We start from the raw sequence: 6000 nt of genomic DNA, 5'->3' as shown, positions 1-6000 counted from the left end.
TATTTCTCGTGTGTGGTGAGCGAAGCAGTAACATATCGAAATGACAGGACGTGGAAAAGGAGGCAAGGGTCTTGGCAAAGGAGGTGCCAAGCGCCACCGTAAAGTTCTTCGTGACAACATCCAGGGTATCACCAAACCCGCTATTAGGCGTCTTGCTCGCCGTGGTGGTGTGAAGCGTATCTCTGGTCTCATTTATGAAGAGACCCGAGGAGTATTGAAAGTATTCCTGGAGAACGTAATCAGAGATGCTGTTACATACACAGAACACGCCAAGAGGAAGACAGTGACAGCTATGGATGTTGTGTATGCCTTGAAGAGGCAAGGAAGAACCCTGTACGGTTTCGGAGGTTAAGTTGGGGTTCCTCCTATTTTGGATATAAAATTGGCATAAACGGCTCTTTTCAGAGCCAACAAATTTATATAAAGGGAAAGATTTACTTTGTGCGATTTTCTGTTAGATTATAAGAATTCGTGTAACTACATTAAAGCCTTTTGATGCACACTAAATTACAGACGTAGAGAGATTAATTTGAGAAAATCATACGTTTTTTTTTACATTATGTACGTTCATGTATACGTATTCATATCATGTAGCAGTATTAATGCTGGAGAAGGGGTTCTGGTTGGAAATTGGCGATTTGTTGGAAGTAGCGAGCATGAGAGATGCGAAACGCAAGTCGGAATTTCTGTTCTGACAGTAGGATGTACGTATAGAGGCTTATACAACTTCTATACTGTGCTGTGAGGGGCGAATAATGCGTTAGAAACCTGAATCTTGTCCTTTATCTTGTTTACGTGGTCTTGGGTTCGATTTCTTTCTTTTGCGGTAGTGTCTATTGTGATTTACATGTAAATTAATGACACTTCGTAGCGGGTTACTAAAATAAAGAGTAATACAAATATGAGATGTAGGTTAATGCATTGTATACTTCACATTATTTACTAAAGAAAGGCAGTAGTTACAAGAAACCTAGGCTCGCTCGTTGGGCACAGTAGCAAATGAGTTCTGAGATCAGAGAATAAGAGTAGTTGCGTATTACAAACCATATACATATAACACATATCACACAAATATGAATATCGACCTTGCAAAGAATAAATCGTACTTAAGTGTGCATTTAATGTCATTACTATGTTGCAAAAGAAATTTAGGAAAGTTTTCTGATCCGCTCTGTTCATGATGTCATTGGGGCATAGTAATGAACAATAATAAATGTCGAGAACATATTGAACAGAGTAATTTCAGCCAAGCCAACGCAAGAGAGAAACATGAGTGCTTTAAGAATGTTGGAAATTCCTTTGTCTAGCATGAAGTACATGAGAATATGTGGTATGAGGTTTTCTTCCATTGCTGAGAATCTGGGCTCGACTGTCCTGTCCTCTGGGTAATATGAGCCCGATGTACGCAAATATCAAAAAAATGTAGCTAGCGACAATACAAAAGGTAATGATCTTATAATTAATAATGTAGTGGGAACTAAGCACATCGCTGTTTGGAGTATTCTAAAGTTAGTGTGACTTCCTATGGGCTTCAATTACGATCGACGACTACACATATACTAATTAATCGAATAGCAGCGAGAATTTCGAATGAAACTAAGCAACTATCTCAGACACTTTTGATGAGTCTGTATATCGAAAACAATTCATTTCAATCGTAAATCTCCTCTATAAAGGGGTTTGTGGCCCTCATAAGGGCCGATTTGTATGAGATATAGGTCTTACATTTATGCCTTCTTCTCAGTTTTCTTGGGCAGAAGTACAGCTTGAATGTTGGGCAAAACACCACCCTGAGCGATTGTAACTCCAGACAACAACTTGTTTAATTCCTCGTCGTTACGGATAGCTAACTGCAGATGACGTGGAATAATCCTAGTCTTCTTGTTGTCACGAGCAGCGTTGCCTGCCAACTCAAGAACTTCAGCTGCCAGGTATTCCATGACTGCAGCCAAATACACGGGAGCGCCAGCACCAACTCGTTCGGCATAGTTACCCTTTCGCAAAAGACGATGGATTCTGCCTACTGGGAATTGAAGGCCAGCCCTGCTGGAGCGGGACTTGCTCTTTCCCTTGACTTTTCCACCTTTGCCGCGACCAGACATTGTTCAATATTCTTTCGTAATAAGATGAGAGGAAAAATTGCGGCCTCCCATGAATCAAGTCAGTTTTGTTACTACTTCAAGCGTGCACCCGAGTGCATCAAATGAAAAGCAAGGCAGTTGGCGCGAATTGAAACACGTACTGTAATTTAAATGAAGTCGATAAATCGGCGGACACATCTAATTTTGCTGAACGAGTGAGTCATCATGCCACCAAAAACTAGCGGAAAGGCTGCAAAGAAGGCTGGTAAAGCCCAAAAGAATATCTCCAAGGGAGATAAGAAGAAGAAGAGGAGGAGGAAGGAGAGCTATGCCATTTACATCTACAAAGTTTTGAAGCAAGTGCATCCTGACACTGGCATATCTAGCAAAGCTATGAGTATCATGAACAGCTTTGTTAATGACATCTTCGAGCGTATTGCTGCTGAAGCTTCTCGTTTGGCCCATTACAATAAGCGGTCAACTATCACCAGCCGGGAAATCCAAACAGCTGTGCGCCTTCTTTTGCCTGGTGATGAGGGTACGAAGGCTGTTACCAAGTACACAAGCTCTAAGTAAAAATCTTCTTCAAGATTTTTCATTTCAAACGGTCCTTGTCAGGACCAACACATTATTCGAAAGAGTTAAATCACGAAATTTGCTTCATTCTGTTATGTAGAAACACGTTGAAATCCAATTTCTATATGCTGTTAGTAAAAAAGTAAAGCACATAGCGGAGATGTGTCGTGCTTGTATACGAAAGGCATTTACTCGCCGGAGATCTACACTTAGTCATAATAATTTACTTTTAAAAAGTGGTAATACATTCCGTGTTAAGTATAGTAGTAGGTGCACACGGATCGGAAATCAGGTTATTTTAATGTGCCGTGCAAATAAACAGGCTGTTAGTGTAAGAAATAGTGGGTATAACGCTTAGAATATCGATTAATCGCTATGAAATAATGTTGATAAATTATCTCTTGAAAGTACTATAAAATTAATGTTTCTAGTATTTTCGTACTTGAAGGATAATGAAATTTGAAAAAGAGATGCCAACAGCACCTGGTGTTCCCAGGCGGTCACCCATCCAAGTACTGACCAGGCCCGATGCTGCTTGACTTCGGTGATCGGACGAGAACCGGTATATTCAGCATGGTATGGCCGTTGGCGAATGCATATGGCTTCGAGTGAGTTATTGTAGCTACGTAGGTTTGTCGGTGAATACTCAAAAAGACCAGCGCGTGGAAAGCGTTGCTAATTGTTTTAAGTAATGCATGATTACGAAATTATCGTGGTGAACGATGTGAGAATATTCGTCTTTGTGAAAAACAAAATTAGAAAAAGTATACCAACAGCACCTGGTGTTCCCAGGCGGTCACCCATCCAAGTACTGACCAGGCCCGATGCTGCTTGACTTCGGTGATCGGACGAGAACCGGTATATTCAGCATGGTATGGCCGTTGGCAACTACCTTTTCTTCAATGTCCTGTTAAGGAAGTATGTTTTAAGTAAGAATTGACATTATTAACTATAAAGGCAAGCATATTAACGTCGTTAACATTACTTGGAATATACTAATATTCGAATAAATATTTGAATGTTCGAATGATGAGTGATTCGGATGTTCATAGTGCCACTGTGTCCTATCGAGTTTACTATCACGAACCACGTATGAAATTGTATATAAATAAATAAAAATAAATCCTTTATTAAGTATTGATTACAGGAAAAAGGCAAACTTACATTCTTTAATGTACACAATGAAATGTATGAAAGATATTTTTAAGATATGTTTCACTTACCCTTTATAACGCAAGGTAGTTTTCAGTGTAGCATTCTCTTCAGCTGCGAGATAACGTAAGGCAGATGATCATTCAGTCGTGAAGCACTAAAATGTAATATACATTTTAACTATTATCGATAAGAATTATTTACTGCAGGGATGCAAATAAAGTGAGGCAAATTAGTAAATAAAAACCGATACTGTAACTGATAATATAATTAGTTGTATCTGTATTAGTTGTATATACAGTAATCGCACGATTATCCGCGGAGTTGGATGTTGGCATAATCGCGCATAATCAGCAGTATGAGCAGAAAAGGGAAATGAAATGAAATATTTAGATTTACGTCGCATACTTATACCGGTTACGCTAAAGGAGACGGTGATGATGAGTACTGAATGAAGAAAGTGGGAGGAAACGGGAGAAACCCGAGAAAACCCATGAGCACGGTCTTTATGCACGACAAAGTTCACACGGCACGAGCTGGGATTGAATCAGGGACCCCAAGCACCGGAGGCCAAAAAACGGACAAAAAGTCTTTCGTGCAACTTTCGTTTTCGGTAAAAAGTTTACACATAATTTAGAAAGAGTAGTTTTCTGGTCTTTTTATTTCACAAGTTGGTTCATGTCTATATTTTTTACATGCATAAAAAATTTTTCAACTCCCTTGCTTATTTCCTGTTAAAGACCTCTACCTCTGATTGTATTTTTTGCACATATTCTTATTGTTTTCAGACAACATTTCTAAAAGCGTAATTTATCGTCAGCAAGAAAAGAAAAGGAAAGCCTCGGATAGTGGAATGTGTACTGTATATATATATATATATATATATATATATATATATATATATACGTATTAGTATATAGTTTTATTTTATACGTCTCCTATTATTACACAATGTGCAGATATTGTCAAAGCGCAAGTAAATATGTATAACTCCCCGTTCTGCACTTAATAACTTGAAAGAAGTTCGGGGAAGGTAGTGTAACAGAAAGTGCAAACAGAAATGAGGGTTTAAAGGCATTTAATATTATTCCGTAGTAGTATGATTTTTTGTAAAAAAAAAAATATATATATATATATATATATATATATATATATATATATCTAAACATACATATTCAATGATATAGTAAGAGGTTAGCAGCACTGATAGAACTGCAGAAAGTACAAAACCGTTAATAAGAAAGAGAGAGAGATGGTGGCCGCTTTTGTGCTTTTCATTGGCTAATTCCGAATTGCGCGCGAATACGTACGAGATTTCTTTCTTTTTCCTCTTCGCAGCCCAGATGTTGCCAATTAGAAGTTTTTAGTACTACATTTGTATGAAAATGTTGCCTTTAAGAAATGTGGTTTGCATACAGAGAAAAGAGCAAAATGAATATTTACCTTAGTGGGCATGAAAAAAGACGAAACATTTTGCAAGATGGACACACGAACTTCCTTAATGCAGGCGTTCAGTACATTATTGTAAAGAAAAAAACACTAAAAAGAATTACTTCAATATCCCTAGCAACATTCAACAATTCATAGAGAAAAATCTTTATTTTGAGAACAATGGAAAACTATGTAATTGTAGATAACTACTAAATTTAATGATTAAGGAAAACGTTTAGGCCCGGCCCTTCAGAAAGAAAGTGCACAGAATATTCTCTCATGGAAGCAATTGCAAAATCAACATTTTGTTTGCAGTTATAATTAGAGGATCTATATACAGGGTGTTCGAAAAAGAATGTATCCTCTTGAAAGAAAATATTCTCTGGGCCCCTAATCCTTTATATACCGAAAGGAAGTTTGTATAGCATTTTTTCTTACCTTCGTTAGAAGAATTGAAAGTGACTACTATCGTGACACGGGAGATATTTAATCGATAGTCGAATTACTCACATACTCGAATGAACACGTCTCTTGTAAGGAGAGGAAAGGCTTCTGTGATCCGCTATCGCAGCTGTGTCATATCTGCAGAGAATGTTAGGACACAAACGTGATCTTTGAGAGCCTCGTGAAAAGAAGTCGCATAGTATCATGTGTGGAGACATCGGGGCCATCTGAAGAACGCTTCATCATTAGGACCAAGGGCGAGTTACGAAACACTCTGGGATATATTTATTAACATAACTTCTCGTCATTCTGCAAG

General features: G+C 38.1%; 2 non-coding genes across 2 annotated transcripts; both read right to left on the bottom strand.

Moving 5' to 3' along the window:
* Positions 1–3128: 3128 nt before the first annotated feature.
* Positions 3129–3247, bottom strand: LOC145677358 (5S ribosomal RNA). The gene has a single exon (XR_014129790.1). It is a non-coding gene; the product is annotated as a 5S ribosomal RNA (ribosomal RNA).
* Positions 3248–3424: 177 nt separating this feature from the next.
* On the bottom strand, positions 3425–3543 carry LOC145677354 (5S ribosomal RNA). The gene has a single exon (XR_014129786.1). It is a non-coding gene; the product is annotated as a 5S ribosomal RNA (ribosomal RNA).
* Between the last annotated feature and the right edge of the window lie 2457 nt (positions 3544–6000).

This window comes from Thermobia domestica, unplaced genomic scaffold (assembly GCF_964235325.1).
Source record: "Thermobia domestica unplaced genomic scaffold, izTheDome1.hap1.1 HAP1_SCAFFOLD_804, whole genome shotgun sequence".
Classification (NCBI taxonomy): domain Eukaryota; kingdom Metazoa; phylum Arthropoda; class Insecta; order Zygentoma; family Lepismatidae; genus Thermobia; species Thermobia domestica.
This window is presented reverse-complemented; position numbering and strand designations above follow the sequence as displayed.